Below are 24,796 nucleotides of genomic sequence, written 5' to 3'. Positions count from 1 at the left end.
GTGACAAAAATGCGTACGAAATTGATTAATTTTTTCCTTCCATTTGGGGGCAATTATTTCAATCCATTGATTATCAAGTAAGATTCCGTTCCAATAATCATGCGGCACGTCGAGTACGCGAATAAGAATTCCACGGTATAACGGGATCGAGAGGAAAGTTGAGCGTACGTATAAAGTGATTGTTTAATTGCTCGAAAAAGCAATCAAAATGTTCGAAAATTGTTCTCTAAATTAGTAGCGCATATAGAGTTCCAAGTGAATGACTTTGGAGCGTCACATATATGCTGAATGATCTCGCGAAAAAAGATTGAAAAAATTTTCACTCCAATTTCGACAAGAACAAACATCGTTTCAGGAAATTCGGAAATTCGGAAAAAAGAAAAAACACATCGATAATCAAATAAAAAATGCGGACAATTCAAACACTAGTCGAAAGAACTCGAAAAATCAACTACTCCGATACACAAATCCCAGCTGGTCCAATTTATACCAGATTACTCATGTATATCGCTTACAGACTAGTATTCTGCAGTCACTATTTGCTCAATTATTTGCCGTTACCTTTTGAAATTTGTTTTTTTCGTTCTTTTTCTGCATACAGGATTCTCTACAATAATATAATTGGATATTCCTATCCGAATGAGCCGATACTACCAATTATTCATGATTTACCAGCTCAACAACTCATTGTTATACAGTAATGCCGGTATCGCGAAATTCCTAGGAAAGCCGGCTGATTGGCGTTCATTTCCGCGGTTTTAAATCCACGAATTTATCGCTAGTTACGTATTAAGGCCTGAAATTACCAAACCGAAACCGAAACACGAATAGTATTTAAATAGACGAAAGTTGCAGTTGCGTACATTTGTATTTGGCAAACACAATTATCGATCGCGGTTCGCGCTTTCCCTCCAACTACGGTACGGGGAGAATAAAGCACGGATGATATTAAACCTGGATGTTAATGGGCCACACGTTTTGGATATGAAATATTGTAAATCACTTGCAAGCTTGCAATACGTAAAATTGAGTGCTAACGCGTACCATAGACATTTTCGTCTATCTGGCAAGAAAATATTTCTGCGGGACAACAACGTTCGGTTATTTTAGCGCAATGTTTCCCTGAGTGTAGAGTGAACTTGGGTAAAAATTTCCTGACTCCCTTAGACACCCTGCGAAGTCGTCGGTCGAACTGACGGGTTGACACGAAAATAGTTTGCGGCCATATTTGCCGAACATTCCTCGAACTTGACAGCATGTGAAATTGGAAAGAAATATTCATGGACGAATGGAATATTTTCTTTTGACTGCAACTGAAAAGAATTTCCGTGCGGCGTAGCTACGCGCAGGTGTTGATTGCCCGTAAACTCGATGAAAAAAGGGCTAAGCATTGTTCCGCCGTAAGATGCAACATTGCAGATATGGAAACGACTTTTTCACGAAGTGATCCGAGCGGTTCAACGACTCGATCCTTACGACTCGACCCTTTACGACCTTAGCAAGGGGATAACGAGGCTTTTCATCGAAACGGGGATTACGAAGACACGCGCGATGCATTCCTCGCGAGTATCAGACATCCGAGTTAACGAGAATCGAGAAAACAGACGCAAGATAAAGACTTTCAGACGATACGCCGTTTTGAGGAATCAAATAAATGGTCAGGAAATGTTTAACCTCATCCGTAACAATTGAAGGGATCGGAAGGACCTCGAGTGAGTCCGCGTGGATACAAAGAGCGAGTGGGCAAAGAGAAAAACCGGTGAATCTTGCGTAGAAAATTAAGGATCATTATCGTAAGGAAAATCTCGAAATCCTTACCGCCGAGGCAAATCGTGGTGAGAGCACAATTCAAAGCTCCCAGCTACGTGAAAATCGTGACATTGATTTATGAAGAGATTCCTAGCGAAGATTTGGAAGTATCACCCTCCATTAACAGCTCCTCAAAGGATGAAAATTTTTCATCCCAAAAACGGATGACTGTATACATAACAGAAACGTGGCTCGATTATTTTATCTTCGATTTTCCCCACTCTTTACCTGTTATTTTTTTTATTTTTTTAATTGAACTTACATATTGTTTCACGGGCGCGTAAATTTAATCGTCGAAACACCGCACACGTAATCAAGCTGCAGGTAGGTACAAGGATGATGAACGAAAAATTTATGCAGCCGCCGTTTCTTTCCCCTTTTTAATTTCCTCTCATTTTCACGGGTCTTGAATTTATTCACGATTCATTTCTAAGATTGGGGGGGAGCGTCGGATGTAATCGGAGTGAATTTTTTTTCAGGTTTTTACCGCTTTGCCGCAGCCGGTGAATGTGATACGGGTAATTGAAGCGATTAAACTCGAGTTCTCTCACTGCGTTGCTCGAAATACATATAGGTCATTCGAAGTTTGAAAGAGCCAGCAGATATTTCCCGCGGAATCCCTCACTTTTACCGAAACACCTTCGACGCTGTTGAAACTAAAAATTTTATCTCCACCATGCCTGACGTAGCAGAAAATGAAACGTCGAAAATTTATGGTACGGTGAATCACGGGTACCACGGCCACCGGCTGTCATCGCAATCGAAGTTCTAAGCTCTCCGAAAATTTGGGATCCGTTTTTTACACAGAGATGTGGTTCGCTGGACGGATCGATCGTCCGTAAAACCCGAAATGCGCATTGTTTTTTTTAATCAAAGAATAAAGTTATCGACAAAGTAGGTATATGGGGAACTTTGGTAACTAGTCGGCGTCGCTGAAATGCTCGTTTTTCCGCGTCAGTCCTACAACGGGAGGATTCGGTACACTAAAAACAGAAAAGTCAAGACATAGGCTTTACGGGATTGGCTTCGGTAGGAAGTGATCGTCGACGGGGATCACCGGGATGAAGGGAGACCTCGGCGTGATGGGAGCGATTCTGTAAAACGATACCTATATACGTGTATCCCGAAAAGTCGAGAAAAGAGCGACGGGATTTGGTGGCGCGTGAGACCCTCAGATCTAGTCGGAGAGCTCGGCCGAGTCGGTGATCGACAGTGAAGCCCGTAGCCGACTGAAGAAAAAAAATTATTTCGCGAAAAGAGACTAACGAAAGCTAAACAAAATCAACGGGCTCCTTCCGACAGCTTCAATTTACAAAATCGAAAGCGGGAGCGAACAAATTTTTCAATAATTCATTATTGTTTTCAAGGTATTATGCATTTTTCCCCCTATTATCGTGAACCCGCTTGCATTATACGTATAATAAGTACAGTAAATTTCAGCATACAATAGTTTCATTATCGGTAAAGTTTGTAGAGGCTAATTTTGTTTGTATAATTAATCATACAAGTTAGCATAAAATATTACGACTCGGATTTATCGTGCTCGATCTACAGTAGTAGATGCCGGAGCAAAATTCAGTACAACTAAACCGCGGTCAACACTGAACCGCGGAAAATGAAGAACCCAAATGACGTTTTCAATTTGGGATTTTCAGATGATAGTTTTCAATATTTTACCCGAAATCCTTTCGATTTCGGTCACGCTCTTTCTTTGACTTGAAATTGAAGTTGAGTAAAATACAATCACAATCGACAATTTTTAGATGTTTCCTATGCTTTTTGACCAAAAAAACAATTCTATTGCTGGAAGTACCCCACTTAATTAATTATTTATTCAAAAAACGAGTGGACTACCTCAAAATATCAGGTAGAAAAATTTTTCCACCTAATAATTACTCGGTCGATTGCATGAGTAGATGATTTTGGCTTTCAGATTTGGATTTCTGAGCTGATTATACGTGAGATTACCCTTGAAAAGCCAAAAAAAAAATCCATTTTTGGGTCAAAAGTAAAGTACTTTGAGAATTGATTGTAATACACTTTTCCGACGTATTTTGACCTCAGGAATCCAAATCTAAAAGAAAAATTAACTTATCTCTAAAATTGACCGAGTTATCGCCAATTTTCAGCTTTTTGGGGTCAAAAATAAAAAATTGATTTCTTAGTCTATATTGATGTAATTTGAGCTCAGGAATCCGAATCCGGGAGGAAAATTGATCTATCTTTGAAAATGACCGAGTTATCGTCGAATTATCGCATTTTTTGGCATAAATTTGAGGATATCTCGAAGGGAAAAAATCGTAGCTCAATTTGGACAACGGATTCGTGTTCCTGAGGTCAAAATACATAAGAAAAGTGCCATACGATCAATTTTAAAAAATAAAAATTTTTGGTCAAAATTTGAAAAAATCGTAAGGGGTACCCCTTGGAAAAATCTCAAATTTTGGCCAAAAATTTTTATTTTTCAAAATTGATCGTATGGCACTTTTCTTATGTATTTTGACCTCAGGAACACGAATCCGTCGTCCAAATTGAGCTACGATTTTTTCCCTTCGAGATATCCTCAAATTTGTACCAAAAAATCCGAAAAAATGAGGATAACTCGGTCATTTTCTAAGATTGATCAATTTTCCTTCCGGATTCAGATTCCTGAGCTCAAATTACATTAATATAGACTGAAAAATCAATTTTTTATTTTTGACCCCAAAAAGCTGAAAATTGGCGATAACTCGGTCAATTCTAGAGATAGGTCAATTTTTCTTCCAGATTTGGATTCCTGAGGTCAAAATACGTCGGAAAAGTGTAATACAATCAATTTTTAAAGTACTTTACTTTTGACCCAAAAATGGATTTTTTTTTTTGGTTCTTTAAGAGTAATCTCACGTATAATCAGCTCAGGAATCCAAATCTGAAAGCCAAAATCATCTACTCATGCAATCGACCGAGTAATCATCAATTATTCGCTGTCGGGAGCAGAAAAATTAAGACACATCGATTGGTTTTAGTCGTAGACCCACTTTGATTCGTCGCAATCCATGCATGGGTCGAAATATTCGAATTTCTTGGTCTACGAGGGAGCCCGAGCTTAGCTGGAGTCAGGTAGCCACGGGCGCGTGGTTTGTTGTGGGGCGTGACCTCTGCTCATACCCGAAGGTGACGTCTCACAACAAAGCGCTACGCTGCTGGCTACCTGACTCCAGCAAAGCTCGGGCTCGTTGGTAAATTGAAGAATTCGAATATTTCGACCCATGCATGGATTGCGACGAATCAAAGTGGGTCTACGACTAAAACCAATCGATATGTCTTAATTTTTCTGCTCCCAACAGCGAATAATCAATGATTACTCGATCGATTGCATGAGTAGATGATTTTGGCTTTCGGAAGAAAAAAGACGCAATGGACCACTTAAACACTTTCAGAGGATCTCAGAGCGCATCTGAAACTTCTAACAATAAGCTGAAATTACTTCATCCGGTACGACTGTCATACGGTTGAAGTTTTCTCGCCTGGTGCGGAGAAACCGGATATAGTTGCGGTTAAGGTATATACACGTACACGCTAGTTCGCATTCCAAAAACAAAAGACTTTACCAAGTAGGAAATCCGGCGTCAAGTGGAATAATTGTAACCGGATTGTTTCTCGTAGTTACCTAGCAAGAACGCAGCCACTAGGATTTCCCCGACGCAGCCCACTTTTGTCCGTGTAATATACCTAGACTACGTCAACGCGCAAAAGTTTAATTTCTGTACCCACGTCCGCGGTTTAAAAAATAAATTTACCAACCTCCGTCGCATCGCCCTTCATTTGCGACGCGAAACTTATACAGCGAAGTTTTTATGGAAGATGAATATTTGACCGGTTTGCAGCTTTCGCATAAGGTTCTATACCTACGTGTTCCTGTGTTCAATCGATAGTCGCAGTTCACCTAAAAACGTGATCTGCACGACCATGTGAACCGAGTAGCTCTCTGTATATCCGGGTTCTTTCGACACGTAAATTCAATCTAACCGACCCATTTTAACTTCGATAAGTCCGAGGACCATCGGAAAACCGCCATCGTTCAATGTAATCAGATATTTTATGATATTACGCAGAAAAAAATTTCTGCTTTTTCTCCAAGCTTGATAAATGTACCCTCTGGTGTAGGTTTTCATACGGAAAAACGAAGGCGCTTTAATCACTGTACGTACCAATTTTTTGTTCAAGGAAATTCTCGGGTCCCGGTATAATCGCTCAACTTGTAATGTCCAGACCACTACCCCACTATACTCATTTCTAAGGAGCGTCGATTCTCCAAAGAGCATTGGCGAATGATTTTCAAGTCCTGCCAATTAATTTTCGACTTCATTGCATAAAGGATTTAGAATTTTATCGAGGACTTTAACGTCGACCGATCGATGTCGGACTCTCCCGATGTCAACTCAACTGTGATTCTCTCGGAGACTTTTTAGTTTCGATTCTCTTCTATTTCTCACAGTTTCCTCCCCGGTGACATATAAAACAGAATTATTGAGAGAATCGGATTTTCCGGTTGATGAAATGGGCGCGAAATTCCAGCAAAATAAGTAAACGAATCTCCCCGGCTGCCGCATCGGCCCAATATACACACGGAATAAATCAAACGGACGTCGTACGCGGATCAGTCGAGCTTGAGCGTTGGAATTGCAAACAGTAGTATAACGGGGATAAATGTGTTTTGCAATGTTTGGACTACGTCGATGTAGAAGCAATATTCTTCTGTATAAATCCACGAGCGGTATACACACCCTTTCTACCTCCACATACCGTTCCCCGTAAATACTTATCCCATTATTTATGCATTCGATGATATTCGACAACTGTGTAAGATGTGTTGTTCTTCGATTTTATTGCGAGGGACTTCGTCGAGCTACTTTCCATTTATATGAACAAATATTATTCGTTAATTCAGTCTCAATTCTGAATAATATCTAGCCCTATTCGAGTAACGCACACTTGAATAACAAGTCAGAATTTAATTTTCAGCTTTCGATTCTCAAAATCAATCATGGTCTTTGTTCTTCACATCACCGAATCTCGAGCACTGGCACGCGATTAGAATTTTTGCTTTTGAAAATGGATAAAGAAAATAAAAAGGTGTTTCTACCAGGTGGACTTGAACGCCGGGTAAACTCGTCAAATTGATTTGGTCCGTTAAGGCCACAAGCTCAGCTTGAGGGATAAAAAAAGGCTGAAGGGGGGAAAAAAGAATGAGGGGGTCGGCTATCTTAATAGCTTCGCAGGATCGGTTCGGTAAGCAGGTGTTTTAATAATAACGTCGGAGTTCACGGGCCTACAAAGGGATAAATCGAACCCTGAGTTATGCATGGTGTGTATAAGCGAAAAAAAAAAAGAAAAAAAACAAATCTCGCTCCTTATCGACATCTTTATCGGGCGAATCTTCGGAATAGTCCTGCGTTCCTGAAGGTCTAAGTAAGGAGGAGGCGAGGAGTTCCCGAGATGCTTTGCGAGTCTCGAACATTATTTTCCTTTTCCGTCGCCCATATTTTTTCTGATAACCGGAAACTGCGGGCAATTTTCGAACCCTTTTTTCGTCAAAGTGAAATATCTTTCTCCCACATACCCCACATTCCCTTCAAATTTCTCCACTAATTTTATACGCCCGTATTCAACCTATGGTAATATTCCAACAACAACGTAGCAGCGGAATGTTCCACGGATATAACCATCGACAGTTGATCGCTCCTGATCAACGAATTATTCCATCATCGATGTTCGAATTCCGGACAGCCGTGCAATCGTTCGTTTAGATTTTATTAATTTTATCAATATCTGTACAACAGCACTTGTGACAGGACCGTGGGTGAATGTGATGAAGGCCGTTTATCAACTTCGATACTCGCACGATACCGAAATAACGCACTCACCCTCGAAGGGATAAATTTAATGACGCAGTCAGTTTTGATATATTCGCGAAATTTTTTCATCAAATATCAAATGTTTTTTTTATTTTTCCGGAAAAAGTCGATCGTCGTTTCAAACCCTTTCCAAACTAATCGTTATCAGATAATCCGCCTTCAAACAATGATCCTTTGAGATTTTTTTAACCCTCCCAGGTACTTACTGGCCCTTCGTCTGATCGTCCGGGTACTACCTAATCGTAGAAAATCACGAAATCAAAGGTTCAAAATGGGTTCAATAACAGGCTGTAAATCCAAGTCAAGCGTATCGAATTACTTTTCCCCTCCTTGCTTGTTTCTCTGGGAACTGCTTTGAGGTCTTTGAAAACTCCACCCCTTGGCTTAAGTTTCACAATCAGTTCAATTTTAGCGATAAAGCCAATAATCTCAAATTTTTGCAGTCGAAACCAAGCTGGAATGTAGCTGCCCAATATAAAGAAGTGAGAAAAATGTTCAAATTGGAAGGAGCTTTTCATTTTCTGACTCATATAGCATGGAAAAAGTTCGGTCAGTTTCCATCGGATGAAATTGAAATACGCGTCAGTCCGGAGTCACGTCCGTCAAGTTTGATATGGTATGCTCAATGACAATGATGAAACTGAGATTCCTGAAAGACTCCATTGTTCCACCAGGAACTATCCTAGCTCAGCTTCATTATGACCGACTGTCACTGAAAGGAGAAAAAAAAAAAAAGAAAAGGTAAAGAGAATTCAGGCGGTGATACAACACGCCATTGTCATACGGAATAAAAGAGATCGCAAAGAAAGCTTGGGAAAGATCGGAAAAGTTCGGGAAAGTTCGAAAAAGATCGGGTAAGTTCGGGTAAGTTCGGGTAAGATCGGGAAAGTTCCGGTAAGATCGGGAAAGATCGGTCAGCCGCTCGAGTTTCAAGTTTCTGTGCCAATTTCAATCTTTCATATTTTTCTTGTTATCTTATTGTTAGACCATCGCGTTATGTTGTAAATGGTTTTGTATGAAGTACAATGAAGGCTGTATGAACATTCTGACTGAAGCAAACGATCGCTCTGTAGTTACCAAAGAAGAAAATCAAACTCGGAAGACATGGTTCACGGATACTTGTGAATGAGGATAAACCAATATCGAATTCTACTCGTTCAAACATAGTATTTTCCAAAGGAAGACAAACTCAAAGAAAATATAACGACTTCTCGGAGCATCGAGTTTACAAAACGAAGTCAAAATACTTCAGAAAATATGTAAGGCTATGAAACCGTTCCGATTATTCTATATAATCGTGAATTCTAAAGTTATATAAATAAACGTCTCGAGAACTCGGTTCTGCCTGAACCAGACATTTGCCGAAATCATAAGCGACCCTGACCCGCCAGCTGGCCTCTTTACTCTGTTGGCGGGTCACCCGAGTCGCTAGTCTTGTCAGCGCTTTGGAAACTACAGAGTATAACACTGCGATACCTGTAAAGGGAAATGCGGACTAACTTCATGATGCATGCGGTTTACTTCCATTACGTCCGACGGGGTCTGCCCAACAACAAAATACGACGCTCTAAACGTTCGTTGAACTTTGGCTAATTGCGAGGTGATTCAAAACTGCGATATCGTTATTCGAGCTCTTCGATGGTCCGAGATAAATTTTGAAAATCAGGATTCGGGGTCGAAGAGACAAGGTTCGATGTGGATTGAATTTTCTGATACCACGAATCGAACTAGAATAAGAAAATAGAAAAATTTTCATACGAAAATGGACCACCGACTCGTTTAAAGGTTCAAAGAATCGTTAAGAAAATCGTGGAATCGTTAGTAATGGTAACAAAAAATGCAGCACCGTTAGTAGGTCGCTGCAGGTTGTGATCACGTGTAGTTACACAGAGCAATTGGGTCAGTGAGGTGAAACGCGGGGGAGGATTGCGATTTGGCGAAGCTTCGGCACTAAAATTGTCGGATACAAAATGGCTCGAGACCCCTCCCAGGAGAGCGAAGCCACTCGAAATATTTCTAGTCTGTACATTTCAAATCGATTTTCAAATTCTCTAGCTTAACAATATTTGCAACTGATAATTGAAGTACCTGTACCGAGAGGAAGCGGAAAGGTAAACGTCGGGTGGAAACGACAAGGAAATTTTACACTCACCGATAAAAATATTTTCAATCTGTTGCCCTAACGGCAGCAAACTACGTGACTCGTGACAATGAAAATCACAATCGGCGCTATCGATTCCGTAGAACGTCTTTCGGCGTGTCCTGAATAGTGAAAACGTTGCACAGGGTAACTAGAATCCTCTGAGTCGAAGATTAGGGAAAAACAAATATCCGTCTCGGGTGTTGTTTATAGAAACAAGATCCACCGAAGTTTGGCCTCAGATATAATAACCGTTACCGATAATTTTAGTTGGAATATTCCACTTGGAAAACATGAGAAAACTATTCAAAAATCTCCCTACCATTGTGCAAGAGACAATAAAAGCTGGAGGGTAGTAAAATTGCTGACGGGATCGATACAAGTTCAGCGACTGCCGCGAGACGACGTGACATTAAGTGATGCTCTACGCGAAATCAAGATCCAAATATCCGTCACACTCGGGGTAGAAACAAGTCTGCGTCAAATGCCTGAGGGTTTCAAACGGGGTGTGTGAACAGAGTGTGGGAACAAAACAGTTGAAAGTTGGGGCAGTTCTGAGAAATCACCGAAGACCTATCACGAGCTATAGCGGGAGTTCACCCTCAAGTTTCCAGGTGAAACTGATAACCGTTGGCCTACCCTTGGGCGAGTGTGGGAAAAAGTTTATCACCAAAACACTGTGTGGGTACTTTTTGAATTTCACAACAAATAAAGTCACGGGCACGGCGTCCATATTTCATCGAAGCTACCGCCTTATCGTGGATCGTATCATTAGAAATGAAGAGAGAGAAAAAACATCGAACACGAAACTTTTTTTCGACAAATTTCATGCAGAAACTTTGAAACGAAATTTTACGTTACCGTTTCAGTCAAAATATACTTGAAGCTACGAGCAGCGATTCCGAGATAGTCCCTGATTAATTCGGTCATCAAATTTTTATCGAAGTTTGTCGTGCGGAATTATTTGACGTTGTTAAAACTTTTTTGAAATTATCGTAATGGACGAACATCGTTGACGTAGTGAGGATAGGCAGGAAACAAGTTCGACGTGTATAATAAAACGACGGTGACGAGGTGACAGTCTCAAGATAATAATTTCATTAATCCGAAGGGAACTTCGTTTAAAAGAGAGGAAACTGAATCGAATAATTAATAGCGTGAGTGTCAACGTCAAAAAATCGGATCAAGCAGCTGAATAAATTTCCGGATCCTTTGTCGCGCTGTTTTAGGCATAATGACGCGGGTGGATATCAACCCTGCATGTGTACTCGAAAAGGTATACATAAATATTTTGAGGGATTCAGTTCGGTCCGTTGTCTTGGAGAAAAGCAATTTCGGGTTCGTCTTGCATCGCGACTGTAATAAAAGAAACGTAAGAACGAGATCTTTTACTTTTAACTTCACGTTCAAATCCCTCCCTTATGTATTGTACTCGACTCGAGAAACTTTTCTATCAACATTCCAAGGAGATTTCATTATCTTTATGCTCTTTGTACGGAAGCCAATTGCTCTCGAATAACCATTCCCGAAAGAATTCCATTCTCTTATAATGTTTCGAAGAATTTCACTCGTCGCATTGACGGATGTACCCCGACTACGTACGGACGATTTATTGAATTTCTGAAAAGCTCAAATTGATTTAGAACGCACGAATATTCGCGTCGCGACGAGACTCACTTTCAGGATCTTCTGCGCAATTAAGCAAATTTTCAAATGTTCAAATACCGAATTCACCGCAATATTTTATCGTGGGTTTGACCCGACTCCGCGTTTTCCCTATACAATAAATAAGAGCGCCCACACACTGTAATTCGTGGGACAAACATGTACACTTTTGGAATGTGCACAGAAATTGCGCGTGCAGATTTAAACGAGTCCTTTTTGACCGTCGTTTATTTATTTAGTACCTGCACCCCCCGGACTCGGATGAAACCGGAGGGGCAAAGAAACTGGCATTATTTTTATTGGTCCGGAAAAGTAATTCAATTTTCCAACGCTCTGCCGAAATTCCTCACCCTCGCGGAATCCTTTGTCGCGTTTATCCCTCTCGCGTAATTTTTAAGTATTCAAATTGATCAACAACGTCACACCTCCGCGGATGAAGCATTTTTCACGATCGATATGAAAATTTTTTGAAGCGAAAACCGATGAAGATAATCCCATCTGGGACGCGGTCTAGAAAATGTGTACGACTCGCGATCCGCGGAAACATCGCGAAAATGGCGGGCTTAAAAATTTTATGTCGCTTAGCTAGGTACGGCTCGAAAAACTAGAATTAACACGTTCTGCACGTGACATAATATGACAGAGTTTACAACTTGCAGTATAAACTCTGGCTTTTTATGAGTTCGGACTCAGTCAGTTACACGCGTATTATATACACGTCATGTTAGTACTGGCCATTTCCGAGCAGATGTTAAAAGTCAGTTGATTTGTGGTTCTTAGTTTTTGTGACAAAAAATTAGATCAGTGTTCTCTGAAAATGGGAAAATTGTATTTCACTTTTGACTCGTAGCGACCTTTACAGAGTTCGAGAACTGCACTTGAACGGTAAAGAGATTTTAAAACTACTAATGCGACTTTATTTTCTGACGAGAAAAAAATGAAAAAAAGACTACCATCGGTTCTGAGCAATCTGAATTTCTTTCAATCTTCTGTAAATTTTTTATTCAACTTTGGGGGCTGCTTTTTGAGACGATCAAATTCTTTTTCTTCGGAGCGGTAAACGGCGGCGATAGTCAAACGAATTTTCGCAGACTTGACAGGGATTCAATTGCGCGGGAGTTTCTTTGATCCGATAAAAAGTGTCGTGAAAAATTTTACGACATCTTGACCTGAGGCTCGGAGAAGTAGAGCTTCTGAACTGGAAGAATTTCGTACATATCAACGCTCGGAATTTTCAGCGCGAGTTACGCTACACCGCATTAAACTTATGTATATTTCGTTTCTCTTTTTCCATTTTGCTTCAATTTTTCGTAGAAAAAAAAAAAAATCGTAAAAATAATATTCCACGCATAGAGTCACGTAAAATATATTCACGATACGTGCACGGTATTTGTATTTCACCATACATTTTTCCAATACTTGAAAAGTAAAGAAATGAAAACAACACGTGGTACACAGTAGGATACCCCCGTCGAAATTCCGCTATTCAATTCTCAGATATATTTCATTTGCATTTCATTATTATTCATGCAAAACCTCGCATAGCATGTCACGAAGAATTTCGGCTGCCGCGCCCTCATTTCATATCTCAATGAAAACATTTCGCTGCATTCTTTGTATAAACGGTGTACCCTTTCGTATGTACGTACGTTACACCTTTACTCGGGACTGTGTGCTGCGGTTGTGGACTCGCGGCTTCCACTTTCTAAGCTCTGAAGATTCTGGCAGCCGACGCGCGGTGAATTAGCAGTCGCGTTTCAAAGTTTGAAACCATAAGTCATGAGGTATAATAGAAGACTGGGTATACACGTATACGTATATGTACCCTGGCGTCGACTTGCCAGTCGCTAATCTGCTCGACATAATCCACCCCAGGCCGATACATACGTCATTGTTTCCGATTTGCATATCAAATTTCCGTTTCATTAGCAAATTTCAACGAATTATGCCCCGGCGACGATTCTCTCGTGTTGTATTCCCTTGAAGAAATGAAGGGAGAAAAAAAAAAAACTTTCGAGGTTTCGATCGACCCTGAGCAAATAGAGATCTCAACAACCCTCGGAGACTCGTTTTTAAAATCCGATCTACCTAACTAACTTCATTTGACAGATATACCTGGAATTTATTCATTTATTCATTTTTTTTTTTTCACCGAGGAACGAGACAACGTACGTCGTCCATGAAAGGGTAATATCTTTTAACACTCTTTCAAAACCGAGCAAGTCACTGTTATTATATGTGTACGTATACGAAAATTAATTCATGATTTGTGAGCTGTACGGTACGAAAGTTCAAAGTATTATATCATGCACCGGAGAGCAGAGTTTTTAATGAGACCATGATACCGTACAAACACCAGCTCCCTATTACGACGTTGGGTTTAATACGGAGGACGCTCTGTACAGCAACGAATTTCCTAAGGGGACGCATCCTTGCACGCTTCGATCGAGGGAGAAACTCTCTTGTATGCATCTTGCGTTTACATTGGCGCTCGTAATCTGAACTCGGCATAAAATTGAGACTGAGAAAAAAAAAATGAAAAGAAAAAAATTTTAAATAAATCAGAAAGAGCAAAGACGCGGGGTGAAAGAATAAAATCAAAACGAACGAGGTCAAAAGATGAAATGATGCAAGAAAAGAAAACGTCACCAAACGCTAAGTACTCTCGAACGTACACGTATACACATTTATTACTTCACCCGATAATATGAATTCATCCGAAATTTTCCGCAAATTTTCTGAGAGAAGACACGCCTCGTTATTTCGCGCACTTACCTACTCGTACCGAGATAGACTAAGCGGATCGAGTAAAGTTCGAAAAGAAAACACGTAACGACATTTGAAAATAATTGCGGGATTCCAAGAATCTGAAAATGAGGTCTTCGTTCTTCTCGATGTATCATCCGACTGATTGCAAGTGATGCCTTATACGCAGCCGTCGCCAATTTGGGAAAGTGTTTTTTGCCACCCCACTATATATTACATGATCCGATTACGCGGCGATCTCAAAAAATATTTCGAATATACCTCGTGCTATGCTCGACGGAATTTTTCTACTTCTCAAATGTTTTTCGCACTCGATTTTCTATCGCGAATATTTCCACGTCTACGCATAACTGTTACTAAAATTCGATAAGGCCACAGGGCCTCGGGTTGGGTTGAATAATAATTTTTGTTCACAAAGTATACGCAGAGGTAAAATTGAATCGTTTCAGTAATCAACAAGTCTATTCATTCGGAAACTTTTTTACTCTCAAAATAGAGAAAACACGAGTACGTTTTTTAGAGAAAAGTTTCACCGCAAATTTAATTCGTGCTTGTCGTAAAAGATTCGAAGATCATTTTGGGGGAGTTAATTACGTGTAACGCTGAACATGATTTTTTTGATTCCAAATTTTTCCATCATTCGTTCCGAACGAAGAACCGCACGATGTACCGTGTATCGTAATTTACCGTGGGTCTAGGAAACAATGATTGATTGGTCGATTGAAAGTTGACGTTGGGAGTCCATCGATCTTGAATGAAATACAAAACACCAGAAGACCTGTACCTACCCATAGTACCGTTGATCGCGTTTTCGCGATATATTCCGCGATACATCAAACCGATAAATATACGGTTCGTAGATATGAAAGGTGGTTTATGTAGGTACATGCTACATGTGCGGTAGTCAAAGCTCACCGTCAAGCGGAAGTTCAATCTTCACAGTCCAACAAGTTCGAATTCCAATGTAAATAAACGTACAAGCCAAAGTCTGATCATCCAACTCCCGTTGGCATGGGAATCCCGTCCCCGTACCTGTGCCCGTAATTCTATAGCAAATATGGAAAATCATTGCAACTATTGCTGAAACGTACGAACACGAAATTCTGTCGAGCTTCGCCAACCGATTCTGCAACCCGAACTTATTGTCAAACTCTACGCTAATTATTGTCGCGACGTCAAAAATCGACGACACAAGTTTCCAATTCATCCCGGACAGTTTCTCCGAAGGGACTTCCCACTCCGGGGAACTTCCCACGATTCTATATGGTAGCACGATGGATCGACGAGTACGTATTCGTGGCTATTGGGCAATGATAGATGCATATCGGTTGTTTGAACGGACGGTCGAATAGGTTGTGATCAGGCATGTAGTGCATAGAGATAACAGTTTTGACAGTATACAAGCACGTACGAAATCACGTCCCACATGGTATATTGGTCCAGCGCTTCAATACGTTGTACATTGTTATTTGACGAGCCGATAAACGTGATCTGTGATCTACACCGAACGCAGACGCTCAATGGCGTTGGTGCCAAGCTACTTCGTGTCAAACGCGCGTTCTGATATCCATGAAACGAAATTCAACGTTCAAAGACGTAATCGAATGGCTTTACAACTTTCTCCATTATAATCGTCAGTGGAGAAAAATACTCACTAACTAAAGTAGCAACAAGTATAACGAAGACACTTTTCCGCAGTTATATGGTGTCTGTTTATTAGATTCTAAAACCTTGTGGCACAGTTGTACGGACGGGAGTCGGAAAGTATTGGAAAACCTTCAACAGATGCCTCAGTACGCGGAGCCATTTTCAACACGTGAAGTTAATCGAATGATATGGGGAAGTTGTTGCATGATATTTCTTCGACGACTTGTTATCGTCAAGAAACTTTATATTACCCGTTCCCAATGTTCCCTAGAGTCTAATCGATGGCTAATGATAAAGTTATCACAAATGTTTGTTGAGGCTCGAAAATCAGAAAAGGTATCAAACCGATGAAGAAAAACTGCCATTTCCAAACAGTACAACATCCGATTTCTCCGTCTAATCTGTACAAGCGCAAAAATGGCGAAGAAAAACTTTAATCTATGAGAAAATTCGCGGCTACTTCGAAACCAACTTTCGTCTGGCCCGATTGAGGAACGTTTACTTTATGAATCAGAATCCGTGATAAGCGAGGATTAATCACACGGCAAGTTTAATCGAGCTCGAAGCATTGCAAACAATCAGAAGTAACCCGAAATTACTTTGATCGCAAAATTCGGAGAATTCTGTCTCAGCTCCCACTCAACGTCAACCGTCTTAATCCTTCGCGTTTATAGGAAGAAGAGCTTTTCAATCTGATTGCAAAAGTTTCCTTTTCCTCGCACTCGGTAAATACCGTCGATTCTCGATACACGTGCGTTAAGTTACCGTTGGAAAATCAAAGTCCTGTATTCAATTATTCACCCTACAGTTCTCATGGCGATTGTGAAATTATAAATTTACCGGCATCCGATGGATACCTTGAACAACGTTCGATAAATTTTTCACGCTCATCGCCGGGATAGTTTGAACGAATGAAATGCGAACGTACATTCGAGTGCATCAGCTGTCGAATTTAAAAAACCAATAATTCAGATTCGCATGAGTTGCCCATGTATATTCAGAAAGTCGATTCGATTCTTCCGACGCGTGAAATGAACATTACTTCACTCCGATCTGTATAACGAGTGGAAATTTCAATGTACAATTCTAATGTACAATTTTAATACACGTGAAAACATATTTACGGACATAACGGGGGTTACAAGTGCACGTAACCGCGAGAGACAGAAAAAAAGAAAAGTAAAAAGTATGAAAAAAAAGAATTAGTCGCCACCCTTTCGAGGATGGGTACTTTGGGTGTACGCGTAAAACGAGAAGCAAACAAGCCCAGGAATATAAACATGTACTTTGCTTAAACACGAGACACTTCTAACCGAAAAGAGTTACGTCACTAGACTGTTAATGGGGCAATACCCTCCGTAAAACCTTCCTCTTAGTTCGCCCAACGTATTACCTTCATTTCATCCCACCGCTACCCCTGTATTCCGGGAATAAAATATTTATAAAGGCTGATTCACGTTGCAGGAAGGAATCTAATGGGATGTTTTAGCGAACTGTCGTGAAATCGTCTCGAAAAATCCGAAGACTTTTCTTACCACCTAAAACATGAGAGCTTGATGGGTCGGGCGAAATATTTTTTTTCATAATACATACATTCCTTTTGTCTCGTCCCTCGATATATTCTAGGTTCTGGAATATATTCCGACAGACACTCATTTGGTTGAAATTGGATTTGATTTTTTTTTTCTTTTTTGCTTTGTTTTACAGCGTAAAAAAGATGAGGGATTTACGAGGAGACGAGGGTCTCCCTCCCCCCAAAGACCAGATGCGGGATGATTTTTTTTTTTTCTCGCATTTTTGGGATGTCATTTAGTTGTGGCAATCATGAATTATAGCTTCTTGGAAATGTACCTTAAGCTACGAACGGTTGTCCAAGTGCGTTTTTCCAACCAAAAAAGGGTCCGCGGCACCCCTCGGAATACCATCGGCTCAGACATTATTCGAATTTACCCTCATAAAGTACGCGCAATAAACAACGCCTGATGATAAAGGGTTTTCGATGATTTGCATATCATTTCGTATTTCGCTACCCTGTATACAGCTATACTCGTGATATGGAAAAAATGAATCGAATATTCGTGCCTCTTCTTTTTATTGTTCATATCATTTTGCAAAATGACTCGACGAAGCGAACCAACTATCACTCTGATTTTTAACTGTTGAGTAATTCGCAATTTCGCACAAAGATTTCTGAACGAAAAATGTAACGAATCCATTTATCCTAATTTGGACGAAATGAATGTAGACCAAAATATAAAACTAATTAATAACCGGTAAGAAGTGTTGAAGTTATTTTACTTCACGAATAAGCAAAAGCTGACAGCTGAACACCCGAAAGCTTTTCTATGTCATCTGTCAAGACCATTGCTATCCCCCAAGTTCGTCCTGGTAGAACGTAAACGTTGACAAGGTTTACTAATTCTTGTAAAATTTCTGCCAAGTTTTGAAAAGGACCGTGATATATTTCGAAATAAAGGACATAGCTACAGTAGTCGGGAGAAGACGTCTCGATGTACGTACATCTTTTGTTCGATACAAATACTCATTTTTGATGTCGTAAAAGTAGGAAAGTTTAGAGATCCAGTGTTTCAGGCGTTCTCCGGACGTACCAGAGACGCGGAAGTTTGATGTGTATCGCGATACAGTTCCGAAGTGAAAATCAAATAACAAAAACAAGAAAGCCACAAGTCAACAACTGTACACACACGTCTACTGTTTGTCCGAGTCAAGCTTCCGCAGTCTGAAATACGTGTTACTTTTCAGCACACGTACTCTAATACATATTCTACGGCCTCATGAATACGGAAAGATCAACAAAATACTCGATAATTGTCTCGGATTTACTTGGTCTTCTTTTTCAAATAGACAAGGGTCAGAAAAAAGCTTGCATGACGATTAGGCAGGACAGGATCCATCCGAGCTTTTTTTTTATCCTCTTTTTATTTGCTCGAACATCGTAAGACGAGATGATAACCAGGGTGACCCGAGGCAACAATACAAAATTATTCGACGCCATACGATATGTATTATATACCTGCATAATATGTCATCTCCCGTTGACGTTAGGGAGGCTTCTATAATCCGAACCGTGTTCGGAAAAACGGACGAAACTAGTCTCGGAAAAAGCTCCAAGCGGGGGAAACCGGTCCCTTGATCCTTTTCTCCCGTTTTCTTCAAATATATATATTTTTTTTTTCTTCCTTACCAAGTTTTTTTTTTTTTTTGTTCATACATTTTCCTCTATTTTACCATGCCCGGCGCTAAGCCGTAGCTGAAAATACGTTGTCAGCTGTCCGACTTGTCCGACAAAGCAGCGACTACTCCCTGAATCTGATACGTGTGGTCGGCATTTCTATAAAATCAACAGTCCATCGCGTACATATGTACCTGTATATACATAACACATACGACAGAGGACTTGCTCGGAAGCGAAGCAAAGAGATTTTTTATTTTTCACGGGAAGGAAAAGCTCCGAAACATTTATAGCTAAAGCCCATTTCCCACCCCAGTATTTCACATGAGCTTCAACACTATTTCGCTACGTAACGCACTTTGCCCGTCACGTCTGCTCAAAGCTTCTTTCCTGCCGTTGCAGCATAAGGCATAACAACTCAGCCAACCCAGAGAATATAACGACGAACTCACGACCCGAGGACGGGGTTCAAAAATCCTACCATTAATCGTCAGACTGGCACAAATTTCACGCGATTTTTTTCCGTTTTGTTCTCTTTTTTCAGAATATATTCTTCCTTCAAGCTTTTCTCCCATGTTTTTTTCGCCTCTCTATTTCCTTCTTTTTGTACGTACGCGGGCTTGATGGTTTCAGGTGACACACACGCGCTACCAAATATTGAGCGCAGGTATTTCAGACGAGGGAAGATTTTCAGCGGTTTTTATATCACGTGCATATATACCGTCGCCGTAAGTCGGGATTCAAGTTTGAAACTCCGACAATGTATTCTCTCAGCTCTTAAAAGCCTACCCAAGGTTTGCGAGCTTAGTTTTTGGCTGTCGATTTTTATTTTTTTTTTTCATAGTCTGCCGGATCTGAAACCATTTTCAAGTCTCTCGAGTCGACGCAGCAAACAGGTTAAAGACGATGTGATGTACTTTTCACAACGCCGCGAACAAAACAGAACAGGACAACGAACGCCATTTTTATCACGCTCACGACGAAGTAACGTCAGAGTAATACGGTTCATCGGGGATCAAGGAAGCGGCGTGAATTCTGAAATAGAAGAAAATGGAAGCGCGGGATAATTCAGAGCCTTAAGTTTTAATACCAACTTTTATTCAGCGGTAGGAAATTTTCAAGCGGTCTACGGCGACGAGATATTCGCTTACATCCTCGCGCAGTCAGGCGTCAGAGCGTGAAGTCCCACGACTTACTTCTGCCACTGGGCTAATCGCTCATTGCGCGACTGTCCCGCTCATTAATTTAACCGCGTTATACAACCGAGCGACGTTTTACTCCGCGGCACACTTCATTAATTGCTTATGTTTGCCCCGTAGCTTTTGACAAGATGGAATGTGTTTGCTAACGAAGCTGCAGACCAGATAGCTGCGAGCGACTTCAGAGGTGTGCTTTTCGAAACTTTGATTCATCGCGTTTTGACGAACGACGCTGAATTTAATATACATAAAATGGATTAATTATGAGCTATAGGAAGTCAGTTTTGAATACGTTGGAACGAGAATTATTTTTCAACGGATCTGGTAATTAATTTATCGGATGATCGTTTCGAGAATATAGCGAAAAAAATATCAATTTGTAGGGAAAAAAAAATGAAACTTGACATACAATCGGTTGTACTTTTGCGGAAACTGCAGTAGCGAAACGGCAACAATAAGTTGGAGCTTCGCACCCTCGTAAAAAAGAAAGTGAGCATTTACGTCATCCCGGAGTAGCTAGCTTATACGGTTCAGATTTATTTTCTTTGATCGATTTCAGAGAGATTCCGAGTATTGGCCGGTCGAAGTGAAAAAAATACGCCTGGGCTACCCAACGATAGGTGCCAGAACATCTCTCGAACCGTACATGGGCAGGTATTCGTTCCATCACCAGGCGTAAAAATCGAAAACTCCGAATAATGACAAAATGATATTTAACCGGGCGTACAAACTTCACCGATCGCATCATCGTTCTCATCAAAGAGGTCAATTTGACTTCCGGCCGGTATGATCAAGTCTCACGCGACCCCGGGGAAAGAGAATTTTTTAATTTTCCACTCCGCGGAGCAGTCACGTTATACTTTAGCAGTCTTTGTCTCATCGGTTTGCGAGCTCCGGTCTCGCAACGACTCGCTGAAAACTGCTAGACTGCGACGAGGATATTTTTTTTTCAACGAGATAAATAACAATTTGTTGAAACTTACAGCGTGCTCAAAAAAAGTTACTTCGCAGCTTTTTACAGCACTATAATTACACGGAAACGAGTGGAGTCTCCATTTACGAAATTGAGGAACCGCTTTTCATTACTGCGGCACCGAGCGAATCCGAATCAAAATTGCAACCGGTGTGACCGGTCGGGTCCTTTACAACGTTGTGCGGTAGTTTCTGCGTTTTAACGGAAGAAAGGATCTGATGAAAAGCAGAATTTACCCTGGCAACGCTCATGTTTGAACGTACTAAACGGGGGACGCTATACCATCCCGACAAACCACGGCGGGACCATCTTATAGTTTCTAACTATCCGACGGGTCTTGTGTCCACGCGATATATTCACCACGTAACTACACCTCGTCGTGTCATCCCTCGGAAATATAGGGCGCTTTCGGCTTGTTCACTGGCCTCAAGAATATTGGTTGCCCATATCTGTCATCGCATTTAGATACCTACCTATGTACTCGGCTGTATGTAACGTACGCGTATGTGAGAGTATGAAGGGAAACACGTCCGTGAAGGAGACGCGGAAGTTGTGCACGTAGCGTAAGACCAGATGCGGGGACATCCCAACTGACAACGAGAATGAATAACGGTTGGTTAGGAGAACAGCGGAGGTGATACATAATACTATCTCGAATATTTCTTTTCGGAAAGAATCCTGGCGAGATGTACCTAATGCAAGAAACTTGCTCACCGAGTTTTACTTCCGTGAAAATTGACGTGTCAAAAACACTTGAAGGATGACTACGATGAATTTTCTTCAATTGCGAATCAACAAGTTTTGGCAGTGGGAGAAACATGACCGGCCACGTTGAGGCGACGCGACGTATATTTGGAAAATAATTTCAAAATTCGCCTACGAACACCGGGGATTCAGGTGTTCGTGTATCAAAATTCATTCGGCGCTGGCGAGGCCAATTTTCGAGGAGATTGAACACCGCGGATCCTCTTAACAACGATCAGCTCCGGTGTATCGCCAGACCGAATGGATCGAATTTTCCACCCATCCGTAAATGACTGTCTTTTTTTGTCAAGCCGAATAGACAACACTCGAACACTACGTTTAAATTGGGGTCTAAATATAAACGTATGCGTATGAATTCATGAATATAGGTATATGTCGTGTTCCTCCGTTTCGCGTTTCGTCAAAAAGGGATGAAGATTGAGATCGAATCTCACCTTAGGGCGTGTGGGGATCGCACGGGGATCGTTGGGATCCCTGGGATCAAGAGAACGTGAGTTCAGTAGCTAGCTGCAGGCTATGCCTCTGTATCGGTGATACATGTACGGATCGCATACGTGTGTGTCCCGGTGTGCGAAAATCGCACCGCTGCCTTTGCCTTTTGGTCAAAGTTTCATAGTCCTCTGGGCGATCTTGGAAGGGCTATTTGCCTCCCTGCTGCAGGTAGAATGTCACCTTTTCTTCGATTGCTTTTTTTCTTACATTTGTTTTTTTTTTCCATCCACCCTTCCGCAACGCCACAACGTCCATATCGCCTAGTCAATTGCTATTTCCCCATGATAATAACGGCTTCTCACTTCCAACGTATCGAACCGTATCGTATTCGCCGCGCTTCCTTCGCATGGAAAGTGTGTCAAACGTTTTCCTACCCAAAAGAACGTATCTACGTCACCCTTTACACCGACCGTACGACCGTCGGAAAAGAATTTACAGAATTAGGTTCACGTCATTCGTCAGGCAGATCGTCGCAGGAGGAAATTTAGGGTAAGTTTGTTAATCCTTCGCTACCCCGTGCAACCCTCATTACTCGAACCATGATGAGTACAATTGTACTTGGAATGAAATGAAATCTTTTCCCTGACTGCCCGAATTGCCTTTCTACTTCGACAACAACATGGAAAAACTGAGAATATATTTTTGAAAAAATATATTCGAATTTCAATCTTGTTAGTCCGTCTCGAGAATTCCTCTTTTTTTTGCAGCGAAGTTTTATACCCATAAAGTTTTTATCTTCGCTTAGCTGATGCGCGACGGAAACGCCATGAATAAATATAAGTTGGAATAATTTTTGTGTACATCAATCTACATGGTAGAAAAATTATCTTTCCAGATCTCCAAAATTACACGATTGGAGAAAAGAAAGAAAGAAAGAAAGAAAAAATGAAAGAAGACATCGTACGGAACATATGGGGAAAAGCGCACGCTGGTTGTGAAATGAAAACTATATTTGTGTGAAAATTTTATTTTTTCTACTAGCAAAAAAGGAGAATCGATGAGACCCACCGTATAACTTACACAGTAGGTATTGGTCCGCAGAAAAATTGGTAAAGCTATGATATACATATACACATATACGTATACTGGATATTCTTCGATGCTCTTAAATTCCCATCTCGATCGTTGGTAAACTTCCAAAACTTTTTTTGCGGCGCGTTTAAACCACTGTGTTATGCTTCGTACTTCGCAGTGGTGAATAGAGGGGAGGATGGGAGAAAAAATTTGAAAATTCCTATCAAACTCTAGTTCAAACTACGTTTAAGTTTACCAAAAAAATCGCGATAACTCCTATGAGCCACGACAGCTGTCGAGGATCGTCATTCCTGATCAAGGGAATTTTAATGAACGTTTTTTTTTGGTTCTCTTGTTCTTCCTTGGTTCAACCGATACGGTTACACCCACTACCGGAAACTCTCATCATTGAATGTCAAAAGCATGGCTCAAAAAAACCGGCGATAGAGCTTCGGCGCGCACGAAGCTCAACTGAACTGAACGGACAAAAGTCCTGGCTACGTCTCCAACTGGATGAGGTGCGGGCGCAGGCGCTCAGTCACCAGGATGTCCCGAGCATCCCGAGGACCTCCTCGAAGACCAAAATCAGCCGACCGATACGACGACACCACTTTGCTTTCCCAACCGCATCTCCGTACTCCATATCTTAGACATTAGTGCTTTGCATGGATGCAAACCGAAAAAGGGGCAAGAATGAAGGGAAAAAAAAAAGAAAATCCTATAACTGAGTTCTTTCGACTCGAAATGGAACCCGGAAAAGTCGACCGGGTCACTTACTGGTGAACCGAAATAAGGGAAAAATCAAAATACTTGGCAGGAAACTTTTCTTTCGCTGTCCTACCGTGGCTCGGCCATAAAGGCGTGAAATTTCTTTGAAATGCATTTGATATCTCGGAAATCAAAGTTTCGTTCAAGTCGACTGAAACGACGGGACTGCTGGAGTAACTAGAGCGCTTTGTAGAATTTCATTAAAAGTAAATAAAAAAAAAAAAAAAAAACCGGTGCCCGTAGTCGAAGGAGGTAAAAAATACCGACGTGAACTAATAAAGAGATGAAAATACTGTTTGGCACTATGATCCTTTCCGGTTAAAAATTGTGTGTATAACGATACACTCCGTACGCATATGTTTCCGTCAATTTTTTCACGATAAACTCAACGAAAGGTATAAATTAATTTTCGCGATGCGTTTCGCGTTTCGCATATACTGCCGCGATCACACGAGAACCAATTTTCCC

The 24,796-nt window shown here is 41.0% G+C and overlaps 1 protein-coding gene across 5 annotated transcripts in view; it reads right to left on the bottom strand.

Moving 5' to 3' along the window:
* The window catches only part of LOC105683833 (glutamate receptor ionotropic, NMDA 2B), a 91,439-nt gene extending 67,426 nt beyond the window's left edge, over positions 1 to 24,013 (bottom strand). For 4 of the 5 annotated variants that reach the window (XM_048651757.1, XM_048651758.1, XM_048651759.1 and 1 more), the window contains exon 1: positions 23,567 to 24,013. The gene's annotated coding sequence lies outside the window, so the exon portion shown is untranslated. The remainder of the gene's footprint in view (positions 1 to 23,566) is intronic. The other variant, XM_048651755.1, reaches the window with a different exon arrangement.
* Between the last annotated feature and the right edge of the window lie 783 nt (positions 24,014 to 24,796).

Source organism: Athalia rosae, chromosome 3 (assembly GCF_917208135.1).
Source record: "Athalia rosae chromosome 3, iyAthRosa1.1, whole genome shotgun sequence".
NCBI lineage: Eukaryota > Metazoa > Arthropoda > Insecta > Hymenoptera > Athaliidae > Athalia > Athalia rosae.
The sequence above is the reverse complement of the archived record's forward strand: the minus strand, read 5'-3'. Positions and strand labels throughout refer to the sequence as shown.